At 33.7% G+C, this 18087-nt stretch overlaps 2 long non-coding RNA genes across 2 annotated transcripts in view; one reads left to right on the top strand and one right to left on the bottom strand.

The window, feature by feature from the left end:
- LOC127834999 (uncharacterized) overlaps nt 1–12619 on the top strand; it is a 14229-nt gene extending 1610 nt beyond the window's left edge. The window contains exon 2 of the long non-coding RNA XR_008028305.1: nt 10614–12619. This is a non-coding gene — a long non-coding RNA (uncharacterized LOC127834999). The remainder of the gene's footprint in view (nt 1–10613) is intronic.
- Nucleotides 6709–8767, bottom strand: LOC127834997 (uncharacterized). Its single transcript, XR_008028303.1, has 2 exons — nt 8427–8767; nt 6709–8296 (listed from the first exon to the last, which is right to left on the bottom strand). It is a non-coding gene; the product is annotated as an uncharacterized LOC127834997 (long non-coding RNA).
- Nucleotides 12620–18087: the final 5468 nt, after the last annotated feature.

Genomic DNA, 18087 nt, shown 5'->3' with positions numbered 1-18087 from the left:
TATGCATATTCTAAGTGAAAAAGGGCCTAATTCTGTTAAAATGCTTGATACAGTTAATGAGTTGTCTGCTCTTGTTTATAGATTGGGGTTATGTCGGTTATGAAGTATGCAAAATATAAAAGCAATATGTCAATGGACATAGGAAATATATTTGAGGCAATGAGGTGGTACGCAAACATTCCAACGCGCACGCCGACGCCGGGTTGAGTAGGATAGCTCGACTATATATATTTCATATATAACAGTCAAGCTAAAATGTAAATATACTATAAACAACAAGCTAACCTCAATCACAACTTTAATGCAATGCTTATAACAATAGAGATACAATGATATGCCAGGGATTGAAACTAACTGTTTACTATTGTGGGCAACCATCTTTAGTATTTTGGTTGCCCAGATAAAGAATAACGAGCCCAGAAATATGAACGTGTGAATATTATACATTCTTTTAATAAAATAATAGATAATTAAATACATTTGCTGACAACACATGTTCAATGCATGATGTTTTATTATGAGCCTGAATTGAATCATGTCCTATTCCTAAATAATGAATGTTATTTAACTAGTATTGATCCATGGTGATCAATTGTTTTTCAATTTTTATTGCAGTGAATTGTTTTAAGCTTTAAAAAAAAGAAGTTTACCAACTTTTGAAATTGAGTTGCCCAGGCCAAAATATACTTGCCCCGGGCTCACAGTAAATCACTTATTTCCATTCCTGTATGCTCTTCATTTTCTGTTCTTCCATCCCATTCTCAAAATTAAATTTAAAGCACAATATTTTTTAATAACATTAGTATGAATTACTAACCATTATCACCCAAAAAACAATTTTACAAAGCTGTAATCCCGTCGTAGAGATTTAGTTTACTATTATCAGTGTTCTCTTTAAATACCGGCAGCTAGCGATTTTGCCGGTTACATTAACTCTTGATGCCGGCTACTTTTCCCAAATATATCAAGTTAATGTCATAAATGCTTTGGTTTTACTGCATAGTTGCCGGCCATATAACTGGCTACTCAAATTTTTCTGGAAAACACTGAACTATGCATGACAAACACACAAAAATTAAATACATCTAAGATTCATTTTTAAAATAAATTCACACTTCCAGCTTGTCGTCACTAAAATTCAAAGATTCAAATATTTTTCCACGAGATACGTCAACTATTGCGTAATCAAATGAATGAAAAATAAAAGTAAAGAAAGCCGGATTTTTCATAAATTTCAGGTTGAAACACAACAAGGTAAAGGTAGTCGGTGAGATATAATAATAATACAGTTAGTAAGGCTCGTACCCTGGGTACGGTAAATATACTAAAACGTACCCGGGAATTTAAACACTAAATCGGTTGTTGTCGGCTATTTTGTAAAAATTAATTATGTTTACATTTATGTCAATTTTCTGTTAAATGGCATTTAAACAATGTATTTTCAAAACTCATTTTTAAAATCATCAATGTGATTCAATTTAAAATCTTAAATTGTTTAAAGTCTTGTCATTGTATGACGTTGTCAAGTATATTTTCCGCGACGTCGCACGTTCACTTTTTACCGTCATAGATTTTTTTAAAGAAACATTTTTTGGTTTGCGAGGTCCGTTAAATGGGGAACACCATATTTGGTATTTATATTATGTTTTAACAATTAATTCATGCTGTGTAATAAATATTGTATAAGATATTTCGATATTTATTGAAAATGTTTCAAATTGTTATTTATGAAACCTTTTATTCTTATGAGTGTATGCTATCATATTATACTTCGAATAGCAGATCTGTTGTACTATAATCTTATTATTCATTCTTTATTGTTAATTTCATTTATTGTAGAGAATCGTCAATGTTACATCTAGTCGCCAATGCTTGTCGTTAGTGTTAGTTTTCAATGCTTGTTATCATTGTTGTCAATGTTAGTCGTCAATCCTTATCGTCATTATACATGAAGGAAATAAAAGCAGAAACAGAGACGTATTCTTGATTACTTGATTATTCCTACGGCGTCCTCTCAACACTCATACTAAAAAGCATGTTGATGCAGATTTTTTAAAAGAGAAGTTTGTTTAAGGTAAACAATATTGTTTTACGTTAATTGGTAGCATGTTTAACGATATCGGGTTTTGGGCGGATATACAACTCGGATACAATCTAATATTTGCGGGTATGTTTAAGTTTATTTACCGTACCAGGGGTACATGTAAGTAAAGTTAAGAGTACCCGGGGTACATGTACTTGTAAGTAGTACCCGAGCCAAGAATGACCAATCGAGCCTTAGTAAGTGAGTGATGGTGTATGGGATAACATGCACTGAGGGTGTATATTTTTCATGAACAAGTCAATTGAAGGTGTTAGAGATGCATTGATCCATAAGATAAAAAAGGGTAATTAACCACGGGCTTATTAAAATTAAAACGATGACATTACATTGTACCAGCTGTTTATTGTTGTATACTGTAAGCTTGCAATATAAATAATGTAAACAACTTACCTTGTATAAGTTGGCACATTGTTGTCAGGTGTAGAAACTATTATACTTATTTCTGTTAAGTTGCACTGGCTGAACCAAAAGAATTATGCAGTTGTTTCTTAATAATCACGAAACAACCTACTAATGCATATAATCTTGCCAGTTACTGAGTTTGTGCATTTCCATTCATTATATTATCGGCCTTGGCAAACAGCGTAAAATCAGATGAGACGCCGTGTGATGTCTGCTATTTCCATATCCACGGGTGTTTTTATGTCAAATGTTACGGTTTTTCAATAGATCGTATACTTATCTACAAAACAGCGAATTAGCGTTCACTTTACATCATTTTTAATTATGTTATTTTGTTAATACTTTCTCGCGTTTTTTTCGAACCTGTATTGGCAGCAATCGGTCGACGCCGTCTGCTATTTCGACCGCTGAAGATTTCCATATCCACTGGCGGTTTTTTATGTCAAATGTTAGTGTTTTCCAATGGATCGTATACTTATCTACAAAACAGATAAGTAGCGTTCACTTTACATCGTTTGAGATGATTTTTTTTGTAAATACTTTCTAAGCGTTCATTCTGACGAAGTCGACCATTTTGACGGGTGTGAAGAAATACCGAATTTCCCGTAATTACCAAAATCCGCAGAAAACCACGAGATCCGACGAAATCCCCATTAATATTGATTGTGTATTGAAAAACTGCGTATTCTAATATAGATCGTTGCGAAATACACTGAAATCACTAATGAAACATTGTTTTATCAAAGTTTGATTTCGGGGATTTCGGTAGGACTTCGGTATATCCACATACCGCTTTTTGTAAATCCGGTTTTGTCAAACTTGCGAAACTTTTTCGTGATTTAATCAAAAAACTAGATTTTTCCCAGGTATAACGCCTACGCCAACAGGTAGATCGCATTCTTCTCCATATACATGCAAAATTTCAGCAAAAGTAACTGACCAGTTTTCAAGGCGCTCAAATCGCAGTGATTTGCACCAACTTAACGAAACTTAGCCCCCTTTATCATTCGTTCGAATGAACGTCATCAATGATGACGTCCAATACATCACTCATTCCATACTAGAGTTGCGACACCTTAAGGGTTTCGCGGGATGGAATGAGTGGGGAGATCAATTCAAATTGAAAGCCGATTATTTCGACAAAAATTTGGGTACGAAACAATTTAGGTACGAAAAAAAATTTGGGTACGAACAAATTTGGGTACAAAAAACATTTTGATACGAAAAAAATGGGTTCGAAAAAAAAAATTGGGTACGAACAAATTTGGGTACGAAAAACATTTCGGTAAGAAAAAAATGGGTACGAAAAAAATTGGTTACGAAAAAAATTTAGGTACGAAAAAAAATTTGGTTACAAAAACAAGTTAGAGTACGAAAAAATATAGGGAACGAAAAAAATGAAGGTACGAAAACTATTTTGGTACGAAAACATTTAACATTTGTAAAGACATAAAACAAACTAATAAGATTTTATTTCATGTTTGGGTGGTGTCCATTGTAGTATGTCAGGTTAGTGTTGTTTTGTCAAAGCATGAATCAAATTTGATGATAAACAAGAAACAATCGGAGACGGGTGATGCTCCCCAAAGGTTTTTTGGTCACAATATTGCACTATATATTCAGATAAAAGGAAACGTCTTGAGGGGCATAACTCTGGACAAAATAATACAATGGATGGTTAAGTAACTTAAAAATTTCAAAGGGCCATAACTCTCTAAATAAATCATGTAACCCGAACCCACTTATAACATGCGCATCTCCTAGAGGTAGTTAAGCTTCCCATAAAGCTTTATTGTATTCCAGTCAGTAGTTGGGGAGAAATAGCCCGGACAAGAATTGCACTACATAAATATGTACAGTTTATAGAAAATGTAAAAGGGCCATTACTCTGTGAAAAATCAACCGAACATAACCGGCTGATAATATGCACATCTCCTGTTGGTAGTGAAGCTTCTCATGCTGTTTCAGTGAATTCCCATAATAAGTTGCTGAGAAATAGCTCTGACAAGAATTGCACTATATGTTCAATGTAAAATTTCAAAGGGCCATAACCCTGTGAAAAATCATCCGACGAGAACCGGCTGATAATATGCACATGTCCTCTTGGTAGTGAAGTTTCCCATAAATTTTATTGAATGCCAGTCATTGGTTGCTGAGAAATAGCCCGGACAAGAATTGCACTTTATGTACAGTTAATGGAAAATTTCAAAGGGCCATACATTGTAACTCTGTGAAAAATCATCCGACCAGAACCGGCTGATAATATGCATGTCTCCTCTTGGTAGTGAAGCTTCCCATTATGTTTAATTGAATTCCAGTCATTAGTTGCTGAGAAACAGCCCGGACAAAAATTGTGCACGGACGGACAGACGAAGCGGCGACTATATGCTCCCCCCTTAAAAAATTTGGGGGGGAGCATAATAAAGAAGTTGTGGCAATTTAAAGGTGGTACGCAAACTTTAAAATAGATTTATCAATTATATGCTTTTTCTTAATGAAAAAAAGGCCATAATTGTTACAAAATGCTTGATACAGTTATCTGCTTGTGTTTATACATTGGGGTCATGTTGGTTAAGAAGCAAAATACATGTATGAAAGCAATATGTCAAGGGACATAGAAAATATTTGAGGTGGTATGCAAACTTTAACATAGATTTATCTATAATATGCATATTCTAAGTGAAAAAGGGCCTAATTCTGTTAAAATGCTTGATACAGTTGTCTGCTCATGTTTATAGATTGGGGTTATGTTGGTAAAGAAGTATCCAAAATATAAAAGCAATATGTCAATGGACATAGGAAATATATTTGAGGTGGTACGCAAACATTCCAATGCGCGCGCCAACGCCGGGGTGAGTAGGATAGCTCCACTATATATGTTTCATATATAATAGTCGAGCTAAAAAGTAAATATACTATAAACAACAAGCTAACCTCAATCACAACTTTAATGCAATGCAGTTAAACAATAAAGTTACAATGATATGCCAGGGATTGAAACTAATTTTTTTTTATATTGTGGGCAACCATCTTTAGTATTTTGGTTGCCCAGATAAAGAATAACCAGCCCAGAAATACAACATATATCAACATGTGAATATTATTATAATAGATAATTATATACATTTGCTGACAATACACATGTTCAATGCATGATGTATTATTATGAGCCTGAATTGAATCATGTCCGATTCCTAAATAATGAATGTTATTTAACTAGTATTGATCCATGGTGATCAATTGTTTTTCAATTTTTATTGCACTGTATTGTTTTATGCTTTAAAAAAAAAGAAGTTTACCAACTTTTGAAAATGAGTTGCCCAGGCCAAAATCTACTTGCCCTGGGCTCACGGGAAACCACTTATTTCCATCCCTGTATACTCTTCATTTTCTGTTCTTCCATCCCATTCTCAAAATTAATTTTAAAGCACAATATTTTTAATAACATTTGTATGAATTGCTAACCATTATCACCCAAATAACAATTTTACAAAGCTGTAATCCTGTCGTAAAGATTTAGTTTACTATTATCAGTGTTCTCTTAACTTAAATACCGGCAACCAGCCATTTTGCCGGTTACATTTACTCTTGATGCCGGCTACTTTTCCCAAATATATCAAGTAAATGTCACAAATGCTTTCGTTTTACTGCATAGTTGCCGGCCATATAACTGGCTACTCAAATTTTTCTGGAAAACACTGAATTATGCATGACAAACACACAATACTTACATGTAAATAAACCTTAGATTCGTTTTTAAAATAAATTGACACTTCCAGCTTGTCGTCAGTAAAATCCAAAGATTCAAATAATTTTCCACGAGATACGTCAACAATTGTGTAATCAAATGAATGAAAAATAAAAGTAAAGAAAGCCGGATTTAACATAAGTTTCAGGTTGATAAACACAACAAGGTAAAGGTAGTCGGTGAGATATAATAATAATACAGTTAGTAAGGCCCAAACCCTTGGTACGGTAAATATACTAAATCATACCCGGGAATTTCAACACTAAATCGGTTGTTGTCGGCTATTTTGTAAAAATTAATTATGTTTACATTTATGTCAATTTTCTGTTCAATGGCATTTATATTATCAAAACTCATTGTTAAAATCAATAATGTGATTTAATTTTAAATCTTAAATTGTTTAAAGTCGCGTCATTGTATGACGTCGTCAAGTATAATATTTTCCACGACATCGCAGGTTCACTTTTTACCGTCATAGATTTTTTAAAAGAAACATTATTTGGTTTGCAAGGTCCGTTAAATGGGGAACACCATATTCGGTATTTATATTATGTTTTAACAATTAATTCATGCTGTGTAATAAATATTGTATAAGATATTTCGATATTGATTGAAAATGTTTCAAATTGTTATTTATGAAACCTCTTATTCTAATGAGTGTATGCTATTATATTATACTTTGAAAAGCATATCTGTTGTACTATAATCTTATTATTCATTTTTTATTGTTAATTTCATTTATTGTAGAGAATCGTCAATGTTACATCTAGTCGCCAATGCTTGTTGTCAGTGTTAGTCGTAAATGCTTGTGATCATTGTCGTCAATGTTAGTCGTCAATCCTTATCGTCATTATACATGAAGGAAATAAAAGCAGAAACAGAGACGTATTCTTGATTACTTGCTTATTCCTACGGCGTCCTCTCAACACTCAAACTAAAAAGCATGTTGATGCAGATTTTTTAAAAGAGAAGGTTGTTTAAGGTAAACAATATTGTTTTACGTTATCGGTAGCATGTTTAACGACATTGGATTTTTGGCGGATATACAACTCGGATACAATATAATATTTGCGGTTATGTTTAAGTTTATTTACCGTACCCGGGGAACATGTAAGTAAAGTTAAGAGTACCCGGGGTACATGTACCGGTAAGTAGTACCCGAGCCGAGAATGACCAATCGAGCCTTAGTAAGTGATTGATGGTGTATGGGATAGCATGCACTGAGGGTGTATATTTTTCATGAACAAGTCAATTGAAGGTGTTAGAGATGCATTGATCCATAACATTAAAAAGGGTAATTAACCACGGGCTTATTAAAATTAAAACGATGACATTACATTGTACCAGCTGTTTATTGTTGAGTACTGTAAGCTTGCAATATTTTAAATAATGTAAACAACTTACCTTGTATTAAGTTGGCACATTGTTGTCAGGTGTAGAAACTTTTTATACTTATTTCTGTTAAGTTGCACTGGCAGAACCAAAAGAATTATGTAGTCGTTTCTGAATAATCACGAAACAACCTACTAATGCATATATGCTTGCCAGTTACTGAGTTTGTGCATTTCCATTCATTATATTATCGGCCTTGGCAAACAGCGTAGACCCAGATGAGACGCCGTGTGATGTCTGCTATTTCGTTACGCTGAAAATTTCCATATCCACGGGTGTTTTTGTGTCAAATGTTATGGTTTTTCAATAGATCGTATACTTATCTACAAAACAGCGAATTAGCGTTCACTTTACATCATCTATGTTATTTTGTTAATACTTTCGAGCGTTCTTTTCGAACCTGTATTGGCAGCCATTGGTCGACGCCGTCTGCTATTTCAAACGCCGATGATTTCCATATCCACTGGTGTTTTTTTATGTCAAATTTTATTGTTTTTTCGTTGGATCGTATACTTATCTACAAAATAGCTAACTAGCGTTCACTTTACATCATTTATGATGATCTTATTTTGTGAGCGTTCATTCCTACGTTGCTATGTCGTCAGCCATTTTGATGGTTGGTTTGTTTACTTTCCGTCTTTCGGTTTCTACTGCAAACGAAATTAATTGATTTGCTGCTCACGTTTATTTATTGATTTAATAATAAAATATTAAACCCTAATAATGTAATAGATATTATCGGATAAATAGAATACCATTCTAATACCAGTGTGTACTTACATTTATCTCGGAAAGCCTAGCCGCGTAAACCTTTCTTCAACTCGTAGCACACAAATTCACAATACGTTGAATAACACATTGATTTATGTGATGTTTATTAAAAAAACACACTTGTGTACTTCCGATTGATATTCAAACACAATTATTACGTCTTTGTTTATCGATTAAACGCCTAACTTTTATTGAATTAATAACGCGTAACTTTGTTTCTTTGTTTATTAACAAGATGGAAGCTAGCCTAAGCGCTTTTCATGACGTCATGCGCGCGTGCCGTTTCCCATAAAAATATTTCAACACAAAATACTCGAAAACTTGATTTTTCCCAGGTATAACGCCTACGCCAACAGGTAGATCGCATTCTTGTCCATAAACATGTCAAATTTCAGCAAACGTGTTCGGCCAGTTTTCAAGAGACCCAAATCGCAGTGATTTGCCTCAGCTTAACGGAACTTAGCCCCCTTTATCATTCGTTCGAATGAACGTCATCAATGATGACGTCCAATACATCACTCATTCCATAAAAAAGAAGCTAGTTTTAGAATCTGAATGATTCATACTAGACTTGCGACACCTTAAGGGTTTCGCGGGATGGAATGAGTGGAGAGATGAAATCAAATTGAAAATCGATTATTTCTAAAAAAAAATGGTACGAAAAAATATGCGGGTAGGAAAAAAAAAACAAATTTGGGTACGAAAACAAATTTGAGTACGATAAAATGGGTACAAACAAAATAAGGGAACGAAAAAACTATTTTGGTACGAAAAAAATGGGTACAAATAAAAAATAAGGTACGAAAAAATTTGTGTACGAAAAAAAAATGAGTACGAACAAATGGGTACGAAGAAATTTGGGTACGAACAAATTTGTGTACGAAAAAATTGGGTACAAAAAAATGTGGGTACGAAAAAAAAATTGGTTATGAAAAAAAATTAGGGTACGAAAAACTATTTGGGTACGAAAAAAAAGGTTCAAATAAAAATTTGGGTACAAAAAAAATTGGGAACAAAACGAATTTGGGTACGAAAAAAATTTGAGTACGAACAAATGGGTTCAAAGAAATTTGGGTTCGAACAAATTTGTGTAAAAAAAAAATTGGGTACGAAAAAAAATTTGGTTATGAAAACCTATAGGGAACGAAAAAATTAGGGTACAAAAAACTATTTGGGTACGAAAAAAAAGGGTACATATATAAATTTGGGTACAAAAAAAATTGGGTACGAAACAAATTTGTGCACCGACGGACAGACGAAGCGGCGACTATATGCTCCCCCTAAAAAATTTGGGGGGGAGCATAATAAACAAGTTATGGCAATTTAAAGGTGGTACGCAAACTTAATAATAGATTTATCAATTATATGCTTATTGTAAGTGAAAACAAGGGACAAAATTGTCACAAAACCAGGTTTTCATTGTGAAAAAAAAATCTGATAAAGGGAGAAAACTCAAACTGAACTTTTGAAATGACCAAAAAAAATTAACCCCCTTTGAAAGTTTTTTTTCTTTTTAAATCTATTTTTAGTCGTGGCGGCCTTGACATTGGAGATATTGACGTGATTCTTTCGTGGGACACACCGTCCCATGATGGTGAACAAATGTGCCAAATGATTTTAAAATCTCACAATGAATGACATAGTTAAGGCCAGGACAAGCTCATTTATGGCCATTTTTGAACTTTGAACTCAAAGTGTGACCTTGACCTTGGAGATATCGACGTAATTATTTCGCGCGACACACCCTCCAATGATGGTGAACAAATGTGCCAAATGATTTTAAAATCTGACGATGAACGACATAGTTATGGCTCGGACAAGCTCATTTATGGCCATTTTTGACCTTTGAACTCAAAGTGTGACCTTGACCTTGGAGATATCGACGTAATTATTTCGCGCGACACACCGTCCAATGATGGTGAACAAATGTGCCAAATGATTTTAAAATCTGACAATGAACGACATAGTTATGGCCCGGACATGGTTATTCCGCCAGCCCGCCAGCCAGCCCGCCCGCATTCGCCAATCTAATAACCAGTTTTTTCCTTCGGAAAACCTGGTTAAAAAGGCCATAATTGTTACAAAATGCTTGATACAGTTATCTGCTCTTGTTTATACATTGGGGTCATGTTGGTTAATAAGCAAAATACATGGTGTATGAACGCAATATGTCAAGGGACATAAAAAATATTTGAGGTCATATGCAAACTTTAACATAGATTTATCAATAATATGCATATTATTCTAAGTGAAAAAGGGCCTAATTCTGTTAAAATGCTTGATACAGTAAATGAGTTGTCTGCTCTTGTTTATAGATTGGGTTTATGTCGGTAATGAAGTATGCAAAATATAAAAGCAATATGTCAATGGACATAGGAAATATATTTGAGGTGGTACGCAAACATTCCAATGCGCAAGCCGACGCCGGGTTGAGTAGGATAGCTCGACTATATATATTTCATATATAACAGTCAAGCTAAAATGTAAATATACCATAAACAACAGGCTAACCTCAATCACAACTTTAATGCAATGCTTATAACAATAGAGATACAATGATATGCCAGGGATTGAAACTAACTGTTTACTATTGTGGGCAACCATCTTTAGTATTTTGGTTGCCCAGATAAAGAATAACGAGCCCAGAAATATGAACATGTGAATATTATACATTCTTTTAATAAAATAATAGATAATTAAAAACATTTGCTGACAACACATGTTCAATGCATGATGTTTTATTATGAGCCTGAATTGAATCATGTCCTATTCCTAAATAATGAATGTTATTTAACTAGTATTGATCCATGGTGATCAATTGTTTTTCAATTTTTATTGCAGTGAATTGTTTTAAGCTTTAAAAAAAAGAAGTTTACCAACTTTTGAAATTGAGTTGCCCAGGCCAAAATCTACTTGCCCCGGGTTCACGGTAAACCAATTATTTCCATCCCTGTATGCTCTTCATTTTCTGTTCTTCCATCGCATTCTCAAAATTAAACTTAAAGCCGATATTTTTTAATAACATTAGTATGAATTACTAACCATTATCACCCAAAAAACAATTTTACAAAGCTGTAATCCCGTCGTAGAGATTTAGTTTACTATTATCAGTGTTCTCTTTAAATACCGGCTGCTAGCGATCTTGCCGGTTACATTAACTCTTGATGCCGGCTACTTTTCCCAAATATATCAAGTAAATGTCACAAATGCTTTGGTTTTACTGCATAGTTGCCGGCCATATAACTGGCTACTCAAATTTTTCTGGAAAACACTGAACTATGCATGACAAACACAAAAAAATTAAATACATCTTAGATTCATTGTAAAAAATAAATTGACACTTCCAGCTTGTCGTCACTAAAATCCAAAGATTCAAATAATTTTCCACGAGATATGTCAACAATTGCGTAATCAAATGAATGAAAAATAAAAGTAAAGAAAGCCGGATTTTACATAAATTTCAGGTTGAAACACAACAAGGTAAAGGTAGTCGGTGAGATATAATAATAATACAGTTAGTAAGGCTCGTACCCTGGGAACGGTAAATATACTAAAACATACCCGGGAATTTAAACACTAAATCGGTTGTTGTCGGCTATTTTGTAAAAATTAATTATGTTTACATTTATGTCAATTTTCTGTTAAATGGCATTTATACAATGTATTATCAAAACTCATTTTCACAATCATTAATGTGATTCAAGTTAAAATCTTAAATTGTTTAAAGTCGCATCATTGTATGACGTTGTCAAGTATATTTTCCGCGATGTCGCACGTTCACTTTTTACCATCATAGATTTTGTTAAAGAAACATTTTTTGGTTTGCGAGGTCCGTTAAATGGGGAACACCATATTTGGTATTTATATTATGTTTTAACAAATAATTCATGCTGTGTAATAAATATTGTATAAGATATTTCGATATTTATTGAAAATGTTTCAAATTGTTATTTATGAAACCTTTTATTCTAATGAGTGTATGCTATCATATTATACTTCGAATAGCAGATCTGTTGTACTATAATCGTATTATTCATTCTTTATTGTTAATTTCATTTATTGTAGAGAATCGTCAATGTTACATCTAGTCGCCAATCCTTGTCGTTAGTGTTAGTTTTCAATGCTTGTTATCATTGCCGTCAATGTTAGTCGTCAATCCTTATCGTCATTATACATGAAGGAAATAAAAGCAGAAACAGAGACGTATTCTTGATTACTTGATTATTCCTACGGCGTCCTCTCAACACTCATACTAAAAAGCATGTTGATGCAGATTTTTTTTAAAGAGAAGTTTCTTTAAGGTAAACAATATTGTTTTACTTTAATCGCTAGCATGTTTAACGACATCGGATTTTTGGCAGATATACAACTCGGATACAATCTAATATTTGCGGGTATGTTTAAGTTTCTTTACCGTACCCGGGCTACATGTAAGTAAAGTTAAGAGTACCCGGGGTACATGTACCGGTAAGTAGTACCCGAGCCGAGAATGTCAATTGAAGGTGTTAGAGATGCATTGAACCATAAGATTAAAAAGGGTAATTAACCACGGGCTTATTAAAATTAAAACGATGACATTACATTGTACCAGCTGTTTATTGTTGTATACTGTAAGCTTGAAATATTTTAAATAATGTAAACAACTTACCTTGTATAAAGTTGGCACATTGTTGTCAGGTGTAGAAACTATTATACTTATTTCTGTTAAGTTGCACTGGCTGAACCAAAAGAATTATGTAGTCGTTTCTAAATAATCACGAAACAATCTACTAATGCATATATGCTTGCCAGTTGCTGAGTTTGTGCATTTCCATTCATTATACTATCGGCCTTGGCAAACAGCGTAGACTCAGATTAGACGCCGCATGATGTCTGCTATTTGGTACGCAGAAGATTTGCATATCCACGGGTGTTTTATGTCAAATGTTATGGTTTTTCAATAGATCGTATACTTATCTACAAAACAGCGAATTAGCGTTCACTTGACATCATTTTTAATTATGTTATTTTGTGAATACTTTCTCGCGATCTTTTCGCCTTTGGTCGACGCCGTCTGCTATTTCAAACGATGAAGATTTCCATATCCACTGGCGTTTTTTTATGTCAAATGTTAGTGTTTTCCAATGGATCGTATACTTATCTACAAAACAGATAAGTAGCGTTCACTTTACATCGTTTGAGATGATGTTTTTTGTAAATACTTTCTAAGCGTTCATTCTGACGAAGTCGACCATTTTGACGGGTGTGAAGAAATACCGAATTTCCCGTAATTACCAAAATCCCCAGAAATCCACGAGATCCCACGAAATCCCCATTAATATTGATTGTGTATTGAAAAACTGCGTATTTTAATATAGATCGTTGCGAAATACACTGAAATCACTAATGAAACATTGTTTTATCAAAGTTTGATTTCGGGGATTTCGGTAGGACTTCGGTATATCCACATACCGCATTTTGTAATTCCGGTTATGTAAAACTTGCGAAACTTTTTCGTGATTTAATCAAAAACTATATTTTTCCCAGGTATAACGCCTACGCCAACAGGTAGATCGCATTCTTGTCCATATACATGTCAAATTTCAGCAAACGTGCTAGGCCAGTTTTCAAGAAACCCAAATCGCGACGATTCTCGCCAGCTTAACGAAAGTTAGCCCCCTTTATCATTCGTTCGATTGAACGTCATCAATGATGACGTCCAATACATCACTCATTCCATACCAGAGTTGCGACACCTTAAGGGTTTCGCGGGATGGAATGAGTGGGGAGATCAAATCAAATTGAAAACCGATTATTTCGACCAAAAAATTGGGTACGAAAAACATTTGGGTACGAAAAAAATAAATGGGTAAGAATATACAAATTTGGGTACGAAAACGTTTGGATACGAAAAAAAATTGGGTACGAAAAAAATGGGAACCAAAAAATAATTGGGTATGAAAAAATTTGGGTACGAAAAATTTGGGTAGTAAAAAAATGGGAACGAAAAAAATTTGGGTACGAAAAAAATTGGGTACGAAAAATTTTGGGTTAAAAAAAAGAGTGGGTACGAAAAAGAGTGGGTACGAAAAAGTTTGGGTACAAAAAAAAGGGTATGAAAAAAAATTTGGGTACGAAAACATGTGGGTACGAAAAAAAATTGGGTACGAAAAAAATTTGGGTACGAAATAAATGGGTACGAAAAAAAAATTGGGTACGAAAAAATTTGGGTACGAAAAAAATGGGTACGAAAAAAAAATTTGGTAGGAAAAAAATGGGTACAAAAAAAATTTGGGTACGAAAAACATTTGATTACGAAAAATATTTGGGTACGAAAAAAATGGGTACGAAAAAATATGTGGGTACAATGGGTTCATGTTAAGGTTTTAGCATGGCGGACGCCGGATGGCGAAAAGACACTTCATGACACAATGAGCTTGCTATGACAAAACCTCAGGTTTTGTTCGAAAACAGCCAAGCTCATATGCATAAATCAGTGAGTAATAGTACTTATACTCAATAAAAGCTAGGCACAGCGTATAAAATCAGAACCACTGGGCTGAATCTGCTGAAACTTGGTCGCATTATACATTATGGTCCAAACATGCTACAGAATGAGCGCTTCTGGACCTGACAGCGTAAAACATTAACCGATAATGGACAGCACAAAATGGGTTATTTTGTACAAAAAAAAAGTAAACTTCAAGTGGCATTTGATGACTTTTAGACATCAGAAAGTTGCAAATGTTTAATATTCTGCACACTTCGACTTGTTTTTTGTTTTTTTTACAAATTTAGAAGCATTTATCCTTGGGGTGTATATAAACCCTGTTATTCAATGTCAAAAATAGCTAAGCAGCAATTCCCCTTTAACATTATTCCTTATATTTAATTGTATTGTTTAAAAAGATAACTGTGTATATTTAATCATAATGGCTCCGTATTTCACACTTGATAGGCCACTGCTGGGGCTTGAACCCAGAACTCATCTCACATTGTAAGATGCATTTTTCAATTAAACTACAATGACTGTATCGTGTGAAGTGGAGCCAACATACACCCACATAAGTGAAAAAATCATTACGTCGATATATTTGTCCTGGGCGTTTCCCAACATGTCGCATAACTGTTTACAACAAAAGATGTATACATAGATAAATATACATACATGTAAATGGGAAAAAATGAACCATCTATTTTTAATTTTTGCTTCATATATACACATTTCCTAGCCATGATTTATAATTATATCATGTTGAAATCATTTTTAGACAGAATATGACTGAAACTGCAATAAACAATAAGATGGATAGATATAATGTTTACTTTTATCTAGTACAATGAACAAATGTTCTTCCGATGCCATTTTCACTAAGGTATAGGTATTGAATCCTGATATATATACGACTAAAAATGAACATCTAAACAGCAGTATTTTACATGAAGAGTACTCACAAAACCACAACAATAATACTCAATGAATGGGCTGTCCGAAATCCGAAAAATATGTACACTACAATAACAAGACGTTAATACAAAATATGCACGTTAACATTATTCAAGATATGAAAGCAATATATCAAGGGATATAGGAAATATTTGGGGTGGTACGCACACTTTAACAAAGAGTCAGTGTGCGAATTTCACATTTGAAACCACTAGCCCGTTCGGGCTACCAGATGGAATTTTTCACTAGCCCGAACCAAAGTTTACTAACCCGAACTGTTTATCACAAGTTTTTAAAATAAGTTTATATTTTTGCGGTTCTGGGTAGATTTTATTGCAGGTAGGGTGTAATTGATGAGGATTGCAACTAACAGTTGATCCCAATTAACTGGAAATGTTATTATGATATTTCATTTTCAATGACACAATACGATTATAATATTTATGTATGACGATATTCGTCAATCAATACCTTACATGCAGTCAAGATGCAAAGGTTTATATCCAGTCTGTAAATAATTTTAGACGTCAATTGTCCCAAATTTGAAATCCGAAACATTTAGCCGAAAGTCTTAGGCCGTATGATAAAGCGAATAGAGGGCAGTGTCTCCTCCCCCTAGCTTACTGTTTTTTTTTATAGTCTTTCTAGGTCCAATTCTGGTGAGTACAATGTGAAAAATTATCAACCAGACCATCCGTAACATCGCATGTGTATTCATCATTCTAGATATTTTTTTATCAAGAATGTCGAAAATAAATTAAAATCGACAGATAATACCGTATCCGGAAACAACTGTCCAAAAACAATCAATGTAAGTCCTTGCACGTGAAATAAAATATGCATAACGTTTGACTGCCAAAACTGAAAACCAGTAAAAAGTAACCAAGCAACTACGCTATCAATATATAATTTGGTTGACATATTCTATTAAAATATGATATTGCAATGCGTTAATTCGTCAATAGATCATTACAAATCCAAGATGGCGGACATTTAAAACATTTGTAGACTTGTATGGTTTTCTGAAAGTACAGCAAATTGAACAACCTGGGTAGATCCGCATTTTATTTGCACGGTATCAAAAAAAAATTGTCATTCAAACTCTCGTCATGTCAACATAATCGGAAGGGTGAGGAAACGCGATACGAAGCTAAATAAACCCTCTAAGGTATGGTTCAAACGATGGATGAAAATAATATTTTTGAGCATTTTTAATTTCAAAAGTTCGAAAAATCAATAGCCCAATCGGGCTAGTACCCATTGAAATTCAGTAGCCCGAAACAATATCAACTAGCTCCGGGCTAGTGCGAATTTCGAACATTGTAGAGTTATCAATAATATGCATATTCTACATGGAAAAAGTGTCATAATTCTTATAAAATGCAAGTGATACAGTTGTCTGCTCTTGTATTTAGGTTGGGGTCATGTTGGTTAAGAAATATGCAAAATATGGAAGCAATATGTCAAGGGACATAGGAAATATTTGGGGTGGTACGCAAACTATAACATTTGCACGCTAACGCCAATGCCGGGGTGAGTAGGATAGCTCCACTTTATATATTTCATATATAATAGTCGAGCTAAAAAGTAAATATACTATATTATTAACAACAAGCTTACCTCAATCACAACTTTAATGCAATGCTTATAACAATAAAGTTACAATGATATTTCATTGATTAAAACTAACTTATTACCGGTACTATTGGTTGCCTGCACTGGCAACCATCTTTAGTATTTTGGTTGCCCAGATAAAGAATAACGAGCCCAGAAATATGTACATGTGTATATTATACTTTCTTTTAATAAAATAATAGATAATTAAATAAATTTGCTGACATTGCACTACTCAATGTTTGATGTTTTATTATGAGCCTGAATTTAATTATTTCCTATTCCTAAATAATGAATGTTATTTAACTAGTATTGATCCATGGTGGTCAATTGTTATTCAATTTTTATTGCACTGAATTGTTTTAAGCTTTAAAAAAAAAACAAGTTGCCCGGCCGGACTATCAACTTTGGAAATTGAAATGCCCAGGCCAAAACTACTTGTCCTGGGCTCACGGGAAACCACTAATTTTCATCCCTGTATACCCTTTCATTTTCTGTTCTTCCATCCTATTCTCAAAATGAATTTTAAACCACAATACTTTATAATAACATTTGTATTGAATGCTAACCATATTATGACCCAAAAAACAATTTTACAAACCCGTAATCCAGTCGCAGCGAGTTTTTTTT

Source organism: Dreissena polymorpha, chromosome 6 (assembly GCF_020536995.1).
Source record: "Dreissena polymorpha isolate Duluth1 chromosome 6, UMN_Dpol_1.0, whole genome shotgun sequence".
Lineage (NCBI taxonomy): Eukaryota > Metazoa > Mollusca > Bivalvia > Myida > Dreissenidae > Dreissena > Dreissena polymorpha.
This window is presented reverse-complemented; position numbering and strand designations above follow the sequence as displayed.